Source organism: Vidua macroura, chromosome 7 (genome assembly GCF_024509145.1).
Source record: "Vidua macroura isolate BioBank_ID:100142 chromosome 7, ASM2450914v1, whole genome shotgun sequence".
Taxonomy (NCBI): domain Eukaryota; kingdom Metazoa; phylum Chordata; class Aves; order Passeriformes; family Viduidae; genus Vidua; species Vidua macroura.
Genome location: NC_071577.1, coordinates 2618988 through 2640206, shown reverse-complemented (window position 1 = coordinate 2640206; position 21219 = coordinate 2618988). Strand labels below are relative to the sequence as shown.

At 50.5% G+C, this 21219-nt stretch overlaps 1 long non-coding RNA gene across 2 annotated transcripts; it reads right to left on the bottom strand.

The window, feature by feature from the left end:
- Positions 1-3367: 3367 nt before the first annotated feature.
- On the bottom strand, positions 3368-10242 carry LOC128810155 (uncharacterized). 2 transcript variants are annotated; one of them, XR_008437960.1, is made up of 3 exons: positions 10163-10242; positions 9442-9629; positions 3368-7029 (listed from the first exon to the last, which is right to left on the bottom strand). It is a non-coding gene; the product is annotated as an uncharacterized LOC128810155 (long non-coding RNA). The 2 variants fall into 2 exon arrangements; XR_008437959.1 differs by lacking the exon at positions 3368-7029 and adding an exon at positions 8513-8690.
- Positions 10243-21219: the final 10977 nt, after the last annotated feature.

Sequence of the window (21219 nt, the reverse complement as noted above, 5' to 3'; positions counted from 1 at the left end):
CTGTTTGGCACCCCCAAATCTCCACCAAGACAAGTCCTGGTGGGCACAACCAGGACCAGGCTGGCTCCTGGAAGGGGCAGAGACCAGAATAGCCAAAGCCAGGCAGACTGGGCAGCTGGAGAGAGAGGGGCAGGGTGGTTTCATGGAGCTCCACATGGAAAAGCTCCCCTATCCCTGTCCCCACACCATTTTCAGCGCAGAAGCTGCAGACACACACAGCTGCATCCCAAACCCCTCCGTGTAATTACAGATCCACGGTTTCTTCTGGGCTTCCACTTATTTAATCATCCTTTCTCATCTGCCTCTAATACCCTGAGCTCTGTCAGAGGGCAGAAACACAGCCTTTACATCCAGAAGGACAAGAGTTCCCTGCAACAGCTGCTATATTTAACAGAAAAAATACACTGGGTTGCCGTGGCAACCCTGACTTCTAAAAATAGACCTGCCATATCCAGCACAGCCGAGAGCACAGGCAGTGCTGACGGAAACTGCTTTCCCCAAGCACTGGGGAATGGAAGTAAACTTTTATTCCTCGCTGGAATTGCCACGGAGAAAACTGGGGAAAAAAAAAAAAAAAAAAAAAAATCACACAAGCCTTTGCTAATTAAAGCCTCGTGCCAAGGATCCCCACTTCCCTCGGCTCAAAGACTGATCCCTGAACCGCAGTTCCTGGGATCAAAGGGGTGCTCTGGGAATGGGGGGCAGGGCTGAAGCCAGCTGGATGTGGTTGGGTTTTCCTGCTGGCACTGACACGCTGAGGCTCAGAGTGACCACGTGCCCACGGCTCTGGCATCCGGGTCACCCCCAGCCAGCAGAGCCACTGCTGGTTTGGGCACCCTCAGGGGGCACTCGGCCTTGCCTTGTGCGTTTCAAATGACCTGCAGAGAGCCGTGATGGGGATGCACAGCTTTCCAAATGGCCTTTTCCCCCCATTCTGCCAACAACACCACTTCTCTGGGCATTGAATCAGGAGCGTTCTCCTTCCCCACTGGAACACAGACCCTGTCAGCAAAGCACACACCGAGCTCCCTACAGCAAGAGCCAGCTGAGCAACCCCCAAAATCTGATTAGCAAGGCTGAGTAGTCACAGCCTGCCTAGGAACAGCAGTTGCTTCCCGTTGCACCCCAAGCCTCCAGTCACCTCCCTGATTCTCCTTGACATTTCTTGCTCCGAGTGGAGGGCGTGCCTCTGACAGATCGCAGCCCCCCAGCCCTGATCCCGTGGGTGGGAGGATCACAGGGCCCTCCCCGAGCTCTCACCGAGCAGCTCTGGCTTCCAGGAACCCTTGAGCACAGAGGGTGGAGGGCTGAGTGCCTGCTGGAGGAGGCATGGCACTGCTTGACTCCTGCTCTGCTCGTGGGAGGAAGGGCTCTTCAAGAGGAAAACACTTCACCTTGTTGTAGCAGTCAGTGTGTGTGTGTGTGTGTGTGTGTGTGTGTTCTTTCTTTTTCTTCCCCCCCCCCACTTAAGAAAAAACAGATTACCTGATGGGAGCCTAGGGCAATCTAGTGCAATATTTCCTCTATTTCGTGGTTGGTACCAACAGCCTCAGAGCAGGGCCCAGAGGAGGCCATGAGGATGCTCAGGGAGCCAGGCTGGCAAAGCTGGGGGTGCTCATCTGGAGAGGAGGAGGCTCCAGGGAGAGCTCAGAGCTCGTTCCAGAACCTAAAGGGGCTCCAGGAGAGCTGGAGAGGGACTGGGGACAAGGGATGGAGAGACAGGACACAGGGAATGGCTTTCCACTGCCAGAGGGCAGGGATGGATAGGATATTGGGAAGGAATTGTTCCCTGGGAGAGTGGGCAGGCCCTGGCACAGGGTGCCCAGAGCAGCTGTGACCAAACACCAGCAGCAGCCGGGGTTCTCTTGACTCATCTCCCACCCGTGGTGGCCACGTGGACATCGCCTCCCCTCCACCAGCCGTGCCTCTGGGTTTGCCAGAGGGGCGCAGGAGATGCCCCAGCCCAGGCTGTGACCCAGGGCTGGACGGGATGGGAACGCTGGTGCGGGGCGCTCAGCTGAGAGGCGCCCAGAAGGTGCTGCTGCTGTGCCACACACACCACTCTGCCCGTGTGCCCTCGCCAGGCTGAGGCTGCTGGAGCATCCAGCTCCCCGAGGGGCTGGCAGGAGGGTGCTGGAGCGGGGGAGAGCCCGAGAGCACTGGCACAGGCTTGGCAGAGGGCAAAGGGTCCTCGCTGAAGGATTTCAGCTCTGTTTGCTTCCTCCTGACCCAGTTCCTGGCCAATCCCTACTGGCCATGAGCTCACTGCAGAGAGGAAAAAACACTGGATGTTTTTCTGGCTCCCTCCACCACCCGTGATGTCCTGCTGCAGCTCCTGCTCGGCCCCTTCCCCCAGGCTCTGGGAGCAGTGCACACTTGTCCTCCTTTGTTTTATGTCATGCCTGGCCCACTTTTACACCCGCCCTGAAGCCCCTTCCCCCCTGCAGTGCCCAGGATGGCGTTTCTGCAGCTGGCGGCTGTGTCAGCATCACAGCAGCACCTTCTTGTCACCGACAAGGACAGTAAATTCGTGCCCAAACAAATCCCTACCTTTGCAAAACCGTGTGAAAGGAAAGGCTTTAATGGTGAATAAACCCCCAAACCGGCCAAGTGGAAAAGGGAGTGGATGAGATTCACACTCTGTTGCCACGGTGTGATGGCAGGGGGTGCAGCTCCTCTGGCTAAGCATTGGGAGGATGGAGGGAGGGATGTTTGCTGCTGGGGCTGCTGCTTCTAGAGCAGGGCAGGGAGTTAAGTGCACGGAGCTTGTTGCTGCTAATGATGTTTGTGTTTAGAGCCTAAACTCAGATCATGGGAAGATTATTTAGAAGGAAATTCTTTAGTATAAGGGCAATGAGTCCCTGGCACAGGGTGCTCAGAGCAGTTGTGGCTGCCCCTGGATCCCTGGAAGTGCCCAAGGCCAGGCTGAATGGGGCTTGGAGCACCCTGGCACAGTGGAAGGTGTCCCTGCCCATGGCAGGGGGTAGAACTGGATGAGTTTAAAGGTCCCTTCCTCCCCAAACCATTCTGAGAGTCACAAAATAGATTTCACCAGGGCATCCTTCCCTCACCAGGAGAGTTTCCACCACTCAGTGAGGCCAGACCAGGTGTGGAGGTAACAGCAGCCTGCATGTCCAGGCCCAGCCATGCCATGCTCATGGTCAGGTGGGTGCTTTCCCAAGGAAACCTGGCTCCTGACAGCTCTGTCCCAGCCCCAACCTGCTGCCATCGGCCACAGGAATGCAACAACAGCCCTGCACAAGCCTACACTGACCCGTGGAGCTCACGGCCCACACGTGGGCTGCGCTCTGAAAGTGAAATGTGACAGAGGTCATAGAAGGTGCTCAAGACTTACAGGGGATGAGGCAGGACAAACACAGTAAGATGCTTAATTTTATGTGGATCTGGATGGATTTACCTCAAAGGTTTGCTAGGACTCCTGGGAGAAGCTTTGTAGGTGGAACATTCCCAGCCCCAAAAAGGATGAGACGTATTGCAGCAGAGCCAGAGCAGCAGCACATCCAGGCAATGACTCCAAACAGGAGGTGAGATCCCAGAATTCTGCATCCCTGGATGTCCCCCCATCACAGATCCTCACCTCCCTCCTGGTTTCATGCCACCAGGCTGGCTCAGGTTTTTGTCCTGTCCTTGCAGACATCCCTCATTCTTCACCCTCACTTCTGGCACGATAAAAATGAGAAAAATCACGGCAGGATATTCCTGTTTCATCAGGAATCAATGGAGAATCCACATTACAAGCCAAGGGGCACCATAGGTACATTCAATCTGCTGGAAATTATGAGTTTTGATCCCACTGCTGTCCCAGACCATAGAATCCCAGACTGGTTTGGGTTGAAAGGGCCTTAAGGCTTATCCTGTTCCACCCCCTGCCACAGGCAGGGACATCTTCCACTATCCCAGGTTGCTCCAAGCCGCAGTGTCCAACCTTCCTTGGACACTCCAGGGATCCAGGGGCAGCCACAGCTGCTCTGGGCACCCTGTGCCAGGTCCTCACGGTGGCTTGTCCAGCCTTTCCTCCAACAAAACCTGATTCAACCACACTGAATTTTGCCTCAGGTTTCCTTTCTTTGCTCCAAGTCCAGCTGGGTCTCTCTCTAGGAGCCAGGAATTAGGTAGCACAGCTATTCCAAAGTAAATTGCCCTACAATTTCTTTTCCATAGCAAGAGGGTTGTTTTTTTAGGGCAAACCAGTTTTATCCTTGAGGAAAATGTCAGCAGGAGGAATAGCCAGGGAAAACTTGGCTGTGCTGCTGTCCTGGAGTTACTATCAGGTAAAAAAAGGCCACTGAGTTTCTCCTCTACAGTTTTTGTGGCCAAGTTCTTTAACTTTCCCTCAGCTCAGCTGAGGATGTCAGAGCTGGGGTTCACTATAAATACTCTCAGCCTGGGCTGGGGAGAACGAACCGAAAGGGCACAGAAACCATGGAGCTGCTCCAGCCAGGGAGAAACGTCTGTAATTAATGTAGTGGGGCAATTACACATTTATATGCCCCCCCCCCTCAAACACAAGAGCAGACATCCATTTCCTGCAGGGCTGTGGACGCCTGCCAGCCCACAAATAAATCACAAAACCACAAAGCCAGCAAGGAGGAAAAAAAAAAGGGGAATTATCACAGAGGATGCAGCAGCCTTTTGTACCAGGAAAATCACCAGTGTCTCCACCAGACATCTATTGTTTATCAGTAATATTCCCTGATGCTTCCCACCATTTGGGACTGAGGTGGGGAGGGATATTCAAGCAGAACAACAGAGGTCTCCTTGGATTTTGCAAACTCCAAAGGCACAGCCAAGGGGTGGCTTGAGAGATGCACTGACCTGCCCCAGAGGCGTTTGTGGGACCAAACCCAAACAAACCCACAGCAAACCTGATATTAAATAGTCTGTGGCATGGGTGAAAAAATGGAATAAACCCAAAGTTGCCAACTTTCTTCCAGGAAGAGGGTGTCTGGAGGGCAGGGATGGAGCACTCAATGGTCTGGCAGCACCTCCAGAGGGATCACGTCCAGTGATGCTGGAGATTAAAAATAAGAGAACAAACAATTTCAGTGAGGACTTGCAGTCCTACTCCCACGCATTTTCTCTCCCCTTGCCTGCCCCCATGGAGGTTTGATGGCCTGGGCCCCCACTTCACAGCACCCTGGAGTCACTGAGAGCCTCTCCATTGCTTTCCAGCTGCCTCTGGCTCCAGCAGTGGGATCATGACAGCAGCTTTGCAGCTTCCCTTGTGGCCTGTGAAGCTGGGTTGTGCCAGCACGGGGGGACCGGAGGAGAAGGCCCATCAGTGGGGTTCTGAAGGGCAATTCCTGTTTTCTGCACAACCCAGGGCTTGTAAATGAACCATGGGTGGGTGCCATGCTTCCTGGGATATATTGTGGCTACAGAAACCCTGGCAAATGTATCAGCATTCCCAAGTGGGTTTTTTTTCTTTTCCACTCTGAGCTGGAGCGCTTTAGGGGGCACATCCTGTGCTGCTCGCAGAGAAGCTTCTCCACCACCCCCTTCCCTGCCACAGCCACAGGAACGCTGAATCTCATGGGTTGCAAGGGACTCTAAAGGACATCCAGTTCCAACTAGACCAGGGTGCTCCCAGCCCCTTCCCACCAGGATGAGGTGGGTTTATCTCCCCAGACCTCCTGATTTCACTGCCTGGCCACCAGAACCCGAGGTCCCACGACCAGGGACAGCTGTGAAGAAATTTCTTCCCTATTCCAGGCTTGCCCATCCCAAATCCTCAGCCCTCCTGCTCTTACCCTGCAGTGGGGAAACACAGGTGGCACTGAGCAAAGTCAGGGAATAGAGCAAAATGCTTCCCTGCACCTAAGGCACTTCAGCTTTTCCTTTCCTTCCTTGGCCTGCCTTAAAAAAAAATAAAAGAGAGAGAGAGAGAAAATTTATTTATTCACACACACAACAGTGAAACATTTGTTTAGGAGAAAATCTCACTGATTCTTGGCTGTTATTCCAGACACAGAGAGAACAGCAGCCCTTAATGTCTGCCTGTTCCTCAGTGATTTGTGCTTTTGTGCTTTGAGCGACGTTCCCATTCTGATAAAGGTATTAGAGCATTTCTTGGGCTGAATTATAAATTATGAGATGCAAAGCCCTATTTATGCACTTCAGTGCTGAGAACTTACATGCAAAACAAGACACTCAAGCTCTCAAAGTTCCCACAGCAGCTCTCTCCACTCTGCACAGACAAAGCACCCAAATTATTTGGCTGTGTTTATGAGGGACACATTTCAGGGATTAGGGCAGGAATAGACATCTCCTGGATGTTTTCACAGCACTTTGCTGAGAGCAGTGGCTCCTGCAGCAATATCCTCTGAGCTGGGTCCAGGGCAAACTCCCCCTTGAGCTCAGCATGACCAAATGGCACACAGGATAAGGACATTCAGGACAAACACATCTGGAAGTGGCTCCCTAGCTGCAAAGAAATGCTTATTAACACACTTTTTTTAGGGTAAAAATCAAGCTAAACTAAAATGCGGCAAGCACAGATTCAAGTTTTCATCTGGGGAAGGAGGGGAGGGGAAAGCTGTCCCCAAAGCAGAGCACGCCCAGCACTGCAAACAGCAGATTAATCCTTTTTCATTTGTGTTTCCACTTCCTTTTAACCGAAAGAATCACAGAGTCATTAAGGTTGGGAAAGACCTCCAAGATCATCAAGTCTAACTGTGAATTCAAGAGCACAAAAGCATTTCTCTGAGCACCACATCCACATGCCTTTTGAACATTTCCAGCATTGGTGCCTCTGGGCAGCCTGGTCCAATGCCTGACCAACTTTCCAGTGGGGAGATTTCCCACAATTTCCACTCTAAACCTCACCAGGCACAACCTGGGGCCATTCCCTCTTGTCCTGTCCCTTGAGCTCCAAAGCCTTGCCCAGCTCTCTTCCCTTCTTAGGACACTCATCCCAACAACACGATGGAACAACAGGAAAGGGAGCTGCACTACCCCAGGGCAGAGCTTTTCCCCTTCATTTTTACAAAGAGGAAGGAAAAAAACCACCTGGAAAAAAAGAAAAAAACTGTTTAGGCTAATCCTAAACTGAAAGTTTATATTCATTAGTTAGATTTCTAAAAACTAAGTTTGCTTGGCTCAAAGTCAAATGTCTAATTTGACCTAAAAGCTTTAACTTTGCTTAAAGTTTCTTAGAATCTTAGAAATCAGAGGACTAAAGAGCTCATTTTAAAAAAGGAAAAAAATAAAGCACTCTTCCCATCAGGATTTGAGGCAGGTGACAACAATAAGCAGTGACAAAAGAGCAGCAGTCTGTGTTCACAGAAAATGCCTCAGCTTGCCCATGTGCCCACAAGGATGCATCAGTTCATGTTGTCAAAACTACCCTATTTAAAAATAATAACACTTAAATGTTCCCTCGGCCAAATGGAAAGAGGTGGTGATGCCTGGGCAGGAAATGGAGCCAAGGGTCCCAGCCAGGACTGCTGAAGTGTCCTGATGAGGGAGGGCCAGATCCCACGTCCTGCTCTTGCCCTGCTCCATGAAGTGGCTGCTGTGGCTCCTGGGAGCTCACGCTGAGCCCTGCACTGCAGTCACAGCAGCCCTGACCCAGAGGGGAGAGCCAGGCCTGCTTTTTCAGGAGAAGCCACTGCATTCGTGGCTCTGCTTCATCTCCCCCTCTGCATTTTGCTTTGAAGCCTTTGCAGCACCCCAGAGATCAGCTCATCGCTTCCCCACCATTCCCTGTCCATCAGTATTCCTCAGAAACTGCTCTGTGAGTGCATACATCTGCCTGTAGCTCCAGCTGGCAGGAGTAGCTCACTGTGCTTGGCTTTAGGAACACTTTGGAAAAGCCTAGACCCGTCCCCATCCATTTCACACAATCACAGAACCACTAAACTTGGACAAGACCTCCACCAAGCCCAGAACAGTGTCTTTCTTTCTCTGCTTCCAAGAACTGAGATTTCCCTTCATTTGAGACTTCTCTAACAAACCAAAAACACACATTCACCCTCATTTGCAGTTTGCTGGTGTATTTTTCCAGGCTTTCAGTGCTCAGTGCCAGTGGCTCCACACGGAAGCTCCAGCAGGCTCCAGGAGCAGGCTCTGGGCAATGGAATTTTTGTCTGACACACGGTGAAAACTGATTTTTGGGGGCAGCCACCCAAGCCTGCTGCGTCTGAGATCATTGCCCTAAATTCTTGCTGCTCCTCTCCACTTTCCCAGCCACGATCCAATCCCAAGGGGAATTCCACATTCCCTGCAGCTTCTTCCAGTGCCCAACAAAGCCTCAGGAGAACAGCAGCTTTTTCTGTGCTGCTACCCTCTGGATCTGAAGGATACTCCTGAACTTTAGCCTGGCTCTTGCTCCTGGCCCCTCTCTGAGGCTTTGATCCAAGGAAGCCTCTCGACACATTCCCCTCGCTCCGCCGGGGAATTCAGCGCTGCAGTATCTTGCACTGCAGATTATTTTTAGGGATGATCCAATTGAGACAGATAAAAATAAGAAACAAGCTGGAAAATCTTTGCTGGAGCTGACGGCAAGATGCTGTGGCTTACCAGAGCTTGTGGCCAGAGTGGAATTCCTGATCCAGGAGCACATCCCAGAACAGGTCAAGGGCTCATCTGCAGGGCTCGATGGCCCAGCGTGCTACCACCAGCACCCAACAGGACAACAAACAGGGATCCCCACAGATAAACACAGGTACCTGCATGCCAAAATACCCAAATCACATCCAAATTTCATTTCAAAGTTCAGGAAACATCACCCATAGCTGCCAAGGACATCCTAAGCAATAGCGGCCAGCCAGACCAGTGATGTACTGCTGAATTTCACTGAAAGCCCTTAAAAAACTATTATCAGATCTTTAATAAACTCAGCTGGGCTGTGCAAGCACAGCCCTCACTGTGTAGCTATCAACTGAAGAGAAGAGCAGAAAGCAGTGAGAAATCTCCCTGTGGCATATGCCCAGACTCCAGAAAATGTTTGGGGCAAAATTCCAGAGCACAGTAAAGAACAAAAACTGATTTTTTTTTTTTTTTTTTCTTTTCACTGACGTGAAGAAACAGGATTTGCTCTCAACTGGTTGGTCAGTATTGCCTGGGGAAAGAAAGTAAAAAAAAAAAAAAAAACACCCTTGAGAGATGACATGTCTAAACCAGTCACTTAGAGGTATTTATTTTTTTAAGAAGGGAATTTTCCCCTTTTTTTTTTTGGTCAGGTTGATTATTGCCAACAGTATTTTAACATCTGCTGTGCCTGCTGACCTACCACATTTACCCTACTTACATTAATTAAACTTTAATTAAGCTTACTAGATGTTCAACTAACATCAAAAGTAAGGCAAAGGCTTTGCCAAGCAAAGGTCTTGGCATGGCCGGGCAGTTTGGGTTTACATCATTTTATTTATACATTCATAACAAAGGGGAGGGGTTTTAAGTGTTTTCTGATCTACTCACCTGACCCTTCCAACACCTGCTCTGCAGTTTTGTTCTGAACCAGCTTCACAAGGACTGCCACTTATTGGGGTAACAGATATTTTAGGGGACTGATGACTGTTTCTTTTGGGATGCTCCCATGAGTCCAGGCCCTCAGGTACCTCAGGTTTCTCCTCCCAGGCTGCCAATCAGGTCTTGTATTTCTGTTTCTTAAAAAAAAAAAAAAAAAAAAAAAAGAAAAAGCAAAAGGGCTTTTCTGCCAGCCCACCCTGGCAGTGCAGGGGTGCAGTCTCTGCTCCGTGCACATGCAGCTGTTTTCCAGTCAGCCTCGCTCAAACAACTCCAGCCAAGTTTCCTGACAAGTCAGTTTTCCTCTCCTCTCTGCCTCCAAAATAAATTCGCTCGAATCCCAGGCTTGGGAAGGGAGGGAGAGGCAGCATCAGGAGTTTCTTGTGGCACCTGGAACACGGGTGTTACATTTCCCCTCACCAGCTGCATTAACCAATGGGGATTAAAACAGATCCTGGCGCTCTCCTCAGCTCAAAAGATTCACAGAATCCTTAAGGTTGGAAAAGACTTCAAAGATCTTTGAGTCCAACTGCTAACCCAGCACTGCTCTTCCCTAATTTCAGCAGGATCAGCTGGGAAAGCAAAAGCCAGCTGCACGTGCACACTTCAAGGATCAGCAATCGGATTTTTGGCACCCAGAATTGCCCTCTTGCATGGTTCACTCCATTCTCACCTTCAGCAAAATGGCTCTGCCTTTGATCCTGGGAAAGCCACTTATTTTAGAGCTATTCCTCTAAAATTGCTTGAGCAAGACTCTTTCTTTCTTTCTTTCTTTCTTTCTTTCTTTCTTTCTTTCTTTCTTTCTTTCTTTCTTTCTTTCTTTCTTTCTTTCTTTCTTTCTTTCTTTCTTTCTTTCTTTCTTTCTTTCTTTCTTTCTTTCTTTCTTTCTTTCTTTCTTTCTTTCTTTCTTTCTTTCTTTCTTTCTTTCTTTCTTTCTTTCTTTCTTTCTTTCTTTCTTTCTTTCTTTCTTTCTTTCTTTCTTTCTTTCTTTCTTTCTTTCTTTCTTTCTTTCTTTCTTTCTTTCTTTCTTTCTTTCTTTCTTTCTTTCTTTCTTTCTTTCTTTCTTCCACAAGCAGGAACTTTAAAAAGAAAGGTTTTGGAAAAGGATATTTTGGCAACAAACTTTTCAGTTTAGTGCTTGGCAGGCACCAAGCATTTAAGCTTTGAAAAATAAATATTTGTTCAGAGCTTTGGGGTTTTGCTATTCTTTTGGCCTTTGTAAATGAAAGTGCAGGTTGGTGCTGTGAGTGAGGAGGTTCTGACACACACACACAAAAAAAAAAAAAAAAAAAAAAACAAAACAAAAAAAAAAAAAAAAAAAACAAAAAAAAACCAAAAAAAAACCACCCAAACCCTCAACCCTCAAGGATTTCCAGTGATCTCTGCATGAGAAGATCTGAATCCAAGTCCAAATTCCAAGGAGGAGCACACATTGATTCATGGAGTGATTTCCCCTGAATGACAGCTCCCCGGTAGCATTGAAGGGTGTTGGAATCATGGAATGGTTTGGAAAGGATCTTAAAACTCTTCCCATTCTCCTCCCTGCCATGGGCAGGGACACCTTCCACTGGACCAGGTGGCTCCAAACCTTGTCCAACCTGGCCTGGAACACTCCCAGGGGTGGAGGGGCAGCCTGTTTGAGGGTGTAAGGGAATTAATTCATTGTTCCAAACAAGAGCCACCTATTTGTGGTGTTTTATTTTGAATCCATCCAAGGAAAAATGCTCCTGGTGAGTGTTCTGTGCACAAACAGGAGTTCCCAGTGAGACATCCTGTCCATCAGCTGGGCCCAGCAATGGAAACGGTCTGTGCAGAATGAAATGGGTGCCTGTGCCACAAAGGCCTGGGCAAAAAGGTGCCCTGAGCACAGAGCCTGGAGCCAATCCCCCTGTTATCCCTCGGCCTGTGGTGTACAGAACAGGGTAACAACCACTTTAAAACCACATCTTGCATCTCTCTCAGCAGCCCTGCAAAGCCTGCAGAGAGCCTCCTTTCCTTTGCTTCCAAACTCATTTGCTCCATGGGACCAAAAAAAAAAAAAAAAAAAAAAAAAGAAAAAGAAAAAAAAAAGAAAAAAAGCAGACAGGTAACAAGAGAAACGGAGCATTTGCAAATGTGTTCTGAACTTCACACAGTTCAGTTCAGGCGGCCCTGTCTCTATGGCAACCAAACAGCACAAAAACAAGGCATTAACACCTAAATTTATTAGTGGGCAAGTGCTTAGCTTTTATCATTCCAGGGGTGTATTCCCCTCCGCAGCTCACTGGGGTTCCCAAGGAAGACGGTTTTGGTTCAAATGCCAACATAAACATCAGAACACCATTTACAGACAGTCGAGCTGGAGCTTTCATAGTTTCAATCACAGTTTGGAAAACAAACAACAAAACAAAACCGAGAAAAAGAGGCTGTGTGTAGGGGAGTTACTCAATTTCCACTTTGCTGTGCGAAATTGTTAAAGGTTTGCAAGTCACGGGTAAGGGGCGAGAAATATTTTCCATCCTATCCTAACACCATGAGGCTCTTCATCAGGAGGAGGAATGGGGGGGGGTATAAGCTGGTTCTCCCAAAATTATGTCCAAGTGCCCTGCCTTTATTTTAAATGGATATTACGAGCACTAGGAAAATGTGTAACCCAATCTCCCCTGTGCCACAAGGTCATGCCACAGGCTCTGGGGGAGGAGTGGGGCTATTTGGATTTGGAGTATACAAGAGCTTGGGCAAAAAGATGCTGGAAAGCCACATTTAAATGCTTTCCATTTAAAGCATCTTCCCCCTTCTGAGGGCCCTGGGTGAATTCCAGCGGCCCCAAGAGAACAGACCATGCTGGGACAGCTTGGAGAAGATAACAAGGTGTCAGATCTCTCTCTGCAGGTCGGAGTGAGGCAGGAGAACAAAGCATGTGTCTCAGCCCAAGGCACACTTGAAGCTGTGCTGGGGCTAACAATGCTCTTCACATTTCCATAAGTGCTCAATGAACTTCTTTTTTCATCTTTGCTCCAGGGTTTAGAACAACCTTCAGTAGGAATAAGGATCTGGCTTTCTTGGGGTGGATAGTCTTAAGGAATCTAATCCTGCTCACTGTCAGAGAGAGGGAATCTCTGCCCAGGGAAGCTGTGGCTGACCCTGGATCCCTGGCAGTGCCCAAGGCCAGGTTGGATGGAGCTTGGAGCACCCTGGGAGAGTGGAAGATGTCCCTGTCCCTGTCCCTGTCAGGGAGTGGAACAGAATGAGCTTTGAGGTCCTTTTCAACCCAAAGCCATTCTCCCTTCCATCATGCACAGCTGTTTCCAGGTGAGAGGCACCTTGTCCTGGGGCTAATTCAGACCTAATCACTAAACATTCTGTGTCTCCATACAATGACAGCAAGGAGAATCCAGGCTACATACTCAGGAAAAACATTTAGTGGGAGAAGCAACACTGCACCAGGAGACGATGTCTTAAAAAATGTCAAACCCATCTTCTCCTCCAGCGTCCCTCAGGTGGAGTCAGAAGAGCACCTCCGCTGCTACCAAGCACAGATTTAGCCGTCAGGATGTAGAAGGTCTGATGGCAAATTGGTTGTCACCTGATTTCAGCCATGTGACCAGCAAGTGCTTAACACAGGGGGAGCGATGTGCTCAGCACGCTGCCATATAGCAGCAGCACGAATATCCATCCCCGGGCAGCACCTCCTCCTAAACCAGCATTTCAGCTGACCAGGGCCCTGCTTCCCAAGCCCTTCAGGCAGGTTGCAAGAAAGCAAATTAACAGGTTGAAACCCTGACAATTTTCTTCTGGAACAAGGTCGCTGAGGATCTCACAAGTCCCTGAGTGGCTGGCTTGCTATCAGCTCAAAGGCATTTCAAGAACATTAGCACTGGTGCCAAAAATATCTGGGCTCATCCCTGCGGCAAAACAGCAGCAGGGGGAGGAGGAGGATGGGATGTAATGGCAGCCTCTGAACAGACAGAGGGATGGGGGAGCAGAGATGTTTGGGAGGTGTTTTTTTGGGGGTGCCTCCACCACTGGGAAGAGTAAACAAAAGAGTTTTAAAGTCTTCAGTCAGCCAGAACTAACTCTGTCACCATGACGACCTGATGGTTCTTAGCTGGACTCGAGGATCTTACGGGGAGGTCTTTTCCCACCGTAATGATTCCACATTTACCTCTGGCAAAAGGTCTCAGCACACAGCAGCAAAGCCAACTCAAAATAAACCTTCAGCACACCCAGTCCCCTACAAAAGGCGCTACAAAAGGGCTTGCTGACATGCCCAGCTCACCAGTGGTTTTCCTCTACTGGAAATTTTGTTTGCCATCTCCAGTCTCGCCTTTCGGTCTTTTCAAAATGAGAGGATTTTGGGTTTTACCAGCGAAATCATTGCTGTGGAACAAAATTCAGTAATCAGAACAACATTTAGCAATCAGAACAACATTCAGCAATTGTAACAAGAACCATACCTGCAAGCTTCAGTACAAATCCAGCTCCACATGGACCTGGAATAAGATCTCTCACAACCCTCTTTCACAGCGTTCACCATTTTATTTTCAGATTTGATGTCTAAATTAAGCATTTAGAGGGCTCCATTCTGAGTCCTGGGCTTCTCCCCCCAAAGTTCTCCTGGCTAACATACCCTTGGGTCGAGGTGGATGCTCTGCCCCTGGTCCCTGTGAGCACAGACCAGCTCTGACTGCTCTTGTCACACACAGCAGCATTTCTGGGCACAGGGGTAAATGGATTTGAGCTGAAGGAGGGCAAGTATTAGATGAGATACTGGGAAGGAATTGTTCCCTGGGAGGGTGGGCAGGCCCTGGCACAGGGTGCCCAGAGCAGCTGTGGCTGCCCCTGGATCCCTGGCAGTGTCCAAGGCCAGGCTGGACATTGGGGTTTGGAGCCACCTGGGATAGTGGAAGGTGTCCCTGCCCATGGGCAGGGGTTTGGGACAAGAGGAACTTTAAGGTCCCTTCCAACCAAACCATTCTGTGGTCTGACCCCTAAAATTCACACCTCCAGACCTCTGTCCTGATGGGCAAAGCCACCCTGGGACAGATGCAGATCCTGGGAAGCAGCTTCTGTCGTTGCTGCCCTCACTGCACACACAGAGCTGCAGATTGTGCAACAGCTCTGAGAACGGTGCCATGCTGAATGCATTAGCTGTGCTAGGAACAAATGGATGACCCAAAGCCAGTTTTGTTTTTGTGCTGGGGGCAGAGGAGCGAGGCACGGAGCGCAGTGACACTGCTGTCCCGAGTGTGACGGATCAGCCTGGGTGCAGCCCCACATGACCCAGAGGTGCCCAGATCCAGACCTGGAGGCTGTCACTGCTGGAGCGTGTTTATTTTAGCCCTGCTTCCCTGCGTGCATGTTCCCAGCAGGAGGGGATGTAAACTGGCTCAACCATGCCTGCCCAGCCCTCCATCCTCCTCCACGTGCCAAAACTCTTCTGCTCACACTCTGCGAGGTCACATTTCTTGGCAGAGAGCTCGGCTCCTTCTCCCCTCTCCCTTCCCCCATGCTCCTAGTGAAATATGAAAACAGCCTGCCACCTGCCATTTGCCTGGCCTGCTTCTCTCTGTGTGCCAAAAATTAGCAACATACCCCAAAATGTAATTGGAAACACTGCACGGCACTGCAGGGGTCCCATTGCTGTTGCATAGAGGAGGCTTGACAAAAAGCCAATTTAATTTCTAGATTCCCCAGGCTGCGTGTAGCCGCTAAGTGAAGAGGTTAAAAAAAAAAAATAAAAATCTCTTTTATCAAGCCAATTCCTATTAGTAGATTCAGATCTTTTAACAAGCCATGCCGTAGGAATCAGCGAGCTGTCACTGCCAGCAGATTTAGGGCATTGTTTCTTGGAATTGGAGTTGTGCGGGAGGTCAGGAGTTAGAAGTCGGCATTCCCAAACCTCAGAGCCAGGAGCTGGGGTGTGCAGGGCGGAGCTGAAGGTGGCAGAGGATTCGTGAGGGCTGACATTAACCCCAGGAAGGAAACTGCCCCGCTCCCCCTCCTCCCCAACAGAACTTGCGCAAGTCCCGGAGGATCCTTGCAGGAGGGATCTGGAGATGGCTCGCACGCCTCCGTGCTCAGGGCAGCTCTGACAGCGGAGCACAGCACCACTGATGCTGCCCAGGCTGCAGGCCAGCCCTGCAGAGCCAGCAGTTATCTCCTTTTTGCAGGAAAAGGGCAGGACAGGCGAGCAGGAAAATATAGAGCACCTCATTCACACCACTCCTTGGCACAGAGCTCGGCCAGCAGATTTGTGAAACTGAAAAGCAACATTTCACCCCGAAAGAGCTGTTTACATTGTCAGGGTTGACTGGCCAGGCTTAGGAAAGAGCTGTGCCAAACTGGATTATTATCTCCCTTCCCCAAAACACTCAGGGCCTGCTCCTTTGTTAGGGGATGTCTGTATCCACGGAGCTGTGCTGAAATCCATGTGCCTCGGGGCCACCTGTACACACAGACACGGGGAACTCAGCCACTCTGACAGCAATAAAGATGGATATTGGGAAGGAATTGTTCCCTGGGAGGGTGGGCAGGCCCTGGCACAGAGAAGCTGTGGCTGCCCCTGGATCCCTGGAAGTGTCTAAGGCCTGGCTGTCCCACCGTGGGACAGTGGAAGGTGTCCCTGCCCATGGCAGGGGGTGGAATGGATGAGCTTTAAGGTCCCTTCCAACACAAACCACCCTGGGATTCTGTGAAATTAATTGCCAGGCTGGAGCCAAAGCCTCACTGACTTAATGTTTCCCCTGAAATTGTGCTCCCTCCTCAACCTTATACCAAGGCTGTACAACACACTCAGGAGATCCAAACAGGAACAATCCTTCCATCTGCTCTTAGGGAGAAAAGTGCTTAAAACCAAATCACAGCACTATTAAGTATCTCCCCAAATCCTCCCTGGCCAGATTCCCCAGAGAAGATGCAAAGAGGTGCTCGGATCAGGCACCCTGGGGACACTCAGGTTTGGCTAAAGGCTCAGACAGGACACTGGGACAACGGAATGCCTCTGGGGATGGAGTTTCTCAGCCCATCTCACAGAATCCTTCCTGGGTGGAAGGAACCCACCAGGATCATGAAGTCCAACCCCTGGCCCTTTACAGGGCAGTGCCCAGAATGCTGTGGTTGAGAATGTGCTTGAGAATGTTGTGTTTGGGACTGGGACTCGGATACCCAAACACCATCACAGATCTGCTGCATGAGACTATGTGCTGCCTTAATTTCAGCCTCAGAAGGGCAAGGCAAGAGGGAGCCCTGAGGAAACTCCACATTCCTTCTCATCAGGTTGATTACTGAATAGGCTTTAATAGATCAGAGAATGAAGAATTTGGTTAAGTCTAAATAACTGCTTTGAAATTCTCCGAAATTAGATTTTTTTTCCTCTATAGCAAGCATGCTATGCAATACTAGGGAGATGACCCCACGTTTCCAAAGACTAAACCAAAAAAAAGTCATCACAAAATCCACAGCTGCTCCCCATTTGCAATAAGCTGTTTAAAACAAAATAAACCAATACATTTTGCTCCAAGAAACATGCATTAGACATTGGCAGCTTGCTTCCTTCATTCCTCTATCCCAAACACTTTGAATGGAAGGAGGAGGAAACCTTGAAGTGATACATATGTGAGAAGCCCTGAGAACAATAGCTGCTCCCCAGTTGACTCCAGAGCTGTTAACAAACTCAAGGTTCCCGTGCTAGAGGAGCACAGCTGAAGCAGCACCAGAACCAGGCTCTGAGAACAGCAGCAAGTCAGATTTCCACCTACAAATTCCTGAAAGTTTGCAGTCCAAAGAGCAAAACACCACGGATCCATGTAGGCAGGCTCAGAGGGATGGCATCCTGGAAACCTCCCCTCCAAGAGCAAAATTTCTGCAGGCTAATCCTCAGATCAGGAGGGGCAGGATCCTGCTTGGAACCCAACGTCACCACTGTGTTTTTAAATTGAATTCTACTCACAACGAGGTGCAGTCACTACAAAGAGGCTACAGTAGGTTTGTCACACCACGGTGTCTGGAAGTAGCAGCTCAGTCCCTGGATGTGTCAAGAAGGGGAGAAGAAACTGAGTGCTGCTGTTTGCCACCAGCTCACAGCTCTTGTCCCTGCTGAAAATGAGGGCAAGAATTGGAGGGTGCATTGTGCACTGGGGGTGGCTCTGAGGATCCCTTTTTCTAGGCTTTGGAAAATGTCAAGTTTCTCTTGACACCCACAGCTGCAAGCTTGTGCAGCTATTCCCTCTGATTCCCAGGACACGGAGCTGGCCCATGGGAAACACTGCCATGAAAGTTTTCTCTGGGTTTAAAAGCTCAGAGATGCCTCTGAAGCACTGCCTTCAAATGAAGCCTTTACCAAGGGACACCTTCAGGAAGAATGAGCAGCCCAGTCCACTGTCCAAGAGAGCCTCACCCCAGGCAAAAAACAGAGGTGAGGAAAGAGCTGAGGGAGGACTAAACCACTCTGTTCAAAATCAGATCTTCAGGCATCAAGGACTCAGAAAAGCAGGTGAAGGGAGGTTTCAAAGGCTGCCTGAGACTTGTACACATGTACCCCCCAGCAGGCTGCGCCTCTGTGCCCACATTAATCTCCTTTCCACAGAGGACACACAAAGGGGACATTTCACGGCATTCACAGCAGACCTTACCTGAGTTATGCATCAAATACCTCCCAACTGCCATTGGATCCCACTCCCTGATTCCCAGAGAGCCCTGATAAATTCCCAGCCCTGCATTAAGGACTCCAAGCTCAGCAGCAGGATCTCTCCATCCAGCACAGCAATACCCCCACTCCAAGATTTCCCTGAATGCACATTGCTCTGAGTCACCTCTTCTCCAACCTGATGTTCCCAGAAAGGTTGGAGAAGGGACCTTAACATTCCCCTGCCATGGGGGGGGACTCCTCCCACTACTCCAGGTTGCTCCAAACCCCATCCAGCCTGGCCTTCGACACTTCCAGGGATGGGGCAAAGGATAGGGGAGCACAGGAGACTTCCCAGAAAGTTTCAGATGTGAGGAAGTATCTGGGTTCTCCACTGAGTGCTAACAAAGCTGTCCAGGAAACTTTTCATCCCAGCTGTTCTGGATTTGGGTCCAGTCTGGCCTGTCAAACAGAGAGGCCAAGGCTTGGCATCTGCCACTCTGCTGTTTGGCATGGGCAAGGGGAAGCCTTTGAAATTTAGAGTAGGGATAAAATGATCCCTCAGCATTCCTGCACAATGACAAAGGGGAGCTCTGCCCGCTCCTCTCTGCAGGCTCTCAGAGCCAGTGGTTTGCAAACAGCCTGGTGACAACACTGCTGAGTAACATAGAGAGTATTAAGAGTCAATTAAGAATTTATTAAGAGAGGGTCCGCAGGAGGTACTGACCTGTATCCAGCTGTTGCACCCTTCTGGGGGAAGAAGTCAACTGGAGCTTTCAGACCTTCCCAGGGAGACCAGGAACAAACACTTCAATCAAAAAGGAGGATTTGCTGTCTCACAAAACCCCTCTCCCTGCCAGCTGTGCTCCAGCCCCTCAAGCGCATCCCATCCTTTTCTGCTAAGCACATCCCGTGCACAAAAGCTCATTGAACTCTGTGGTCATTCTAAAGGGGTCACCCAAGACCTGAACTGGCTGAAGCCAAGGTGTGAATAATAGAAATCAGCTGCCAGAATCAGACTGTAAATCATCTGAGACCTCTGACGAAGCCCAAACAGGAAAATCTTTTGATTTTTGCTGCTTGGGTTGGATCAAAATCATTTAAAGTGGCAAATGCAACACCTGCAGGGAGCTTCAGGAGAAACCCTTGGGGCTGCAAGGAGTTCAGTTCTCTCAGGCAGAAATTCTTCCCTGCAGAGGTTGCTCAGAGCAGCTGTGACTGCCCCTGGATCCCTGCAAGTGTCCAAGGCCAGGTTGGACACTGGGGCTTGGAGGAGCCTGGGACAGTGGAAGGGAGTGGCACAGGATGAGCTTTGAGGTCCCTTCCAACCCAAACCATTCTCTGATTCTCTCATTTGGATGGGATTTGATTCTGGACAAGGTCTGCAGGCAATGCTCCTCTTCTTCCCACTGCCTTCATTGTTGCAGCTGAGCTCTGACACCTGGAGAGGACTCTGTGCCTTCCCCAGTGACTGTGCAGCACCTGGCACAGGACTTTCCCTAAGCTGGAAAACCTTCAGCTTGGAAGTGTTCTGGAGACCCTGGAGCAGGGTGATGCTTCTGCTGATGGAGAAGGTGACCTTGAGAGGCTCATAGCTGACTTTAGGTACCACAGGTACCTGTGTCCTGCCACCCTAACCCTGCTGGAAGGCAAAAATCCCAGGAGCTCTGCTTCCAGCGAGAGCAAGACCCTTTTCATCCAGCATCCCAGCAAAGCTGCTTTCACGGGAAGCCTTGCCAGGCCTTCTGCAACATTTCCTCTAGCCAGGCCTGTCCCCTGCCTTCCCCAGGAAGGAACATTTTGTTCAAAGACAGCTAATGACCCCTTTACATTTGCCTATAAAACAGTGTTGGGTTGTTTGTCCCTCCCCTCCCGCCTCTCGGCTCCTGCTGCTGGTCTGCAGATCCTGTCAGGGCTAATTACGTTGGCTTTTCTGTGCAGGGAGTTTTCCCTCTTCCCATGTGTTTTCTGTTCAGGGCATAGCACAATTTCAACAGGTTTTTGAATCTGTTGCTGTTGTTGTTGTTTCTGACAAGAGCTGCAGTTATGAAACGCATCCTCACGGCCCCACCAAGGCCCCAGCCAAGGCAGAACCAGCTCCCTCTGACGCAGGAGCAAATTGAGACCATTTGGTACTGGGGGGCACTGGACATCTTATTCCATCTGCAAGGGAGCTGTGAGAAGGGCTGAGCTTCTCCTCCCTCCCCTTCCCTTTCAGTATACTCATTTATCCCTGCCAAAATGCACTGTTTCCCTTCCAGTCTCCCCTCATCCCTAATTTTATCCACATGCCGTCAGGGTGGACGTGGAAAATCACCTGCCCATCTCTCTCAGCAGATACCTGGGACAATCCCTGAGCCAAGGGGACATGACACTGTCCCTTGCACCCTTTTGCCAGGGGCGAAGCTCCCGGGGTGGCAGAGCAGCCCAGGCCAAGCCCCGGCGTCAGCGCGGGGCAGGGAGCTGGTGAAGGATCCAAGGAGGTGCTGCTGGAGCCAAGCTCTGCAGGAGACCAGCCTGGGCAGGAGCTGCGCAGCGGGACCTCCTCCCCCACGCAGAGGGGCCCACGCCGCGGCTGCTGCGGGCTGGCCGGGCGCTCCCTTCTCCCCCCACGTCGCTCCCCAGGGCGGCAGCAGCTCGTTTGTCAGGAGAGGTGCCAGCAGCAGCCGGGGAGGTGGGAGAGCTGGAGCACAGCTGTGCTCCTGGCAGCCCTCACACGGCGCAGCCAGGACGCCCCACGTGCCCCCAGCGCCGTGGAGGCTGCGTGGGACACCTGCTCGGGCAGCCGAGCAGACTGCACCTGACAGAAGGGGACAGGAGGGATGCTCTGGGTGGAGCACAGTGCCAGCTCCAGAGAGGTGACCGCACGAACCACCCCACAGGCTGCAGAAGGTGACAGGGTCAATCAGCAGAGTTTCCTCACTAACCTGGCACAAGGGATGGCAGCACAGCCTCCCCTCCACTCCCTGCCATTTGAGACACCTCAGGGCATCGGCTGTCCCCGAAGAGAGGTTGCTCCCTGCGGGATTCCCTCATGGCCAGCTTGGATGACAGTTGCCTTGTCCAGCCCTCAGCGCTGCAGAGCTCGGAGCTGCTCCTGGAGACCTAGACACCACGGACTGACC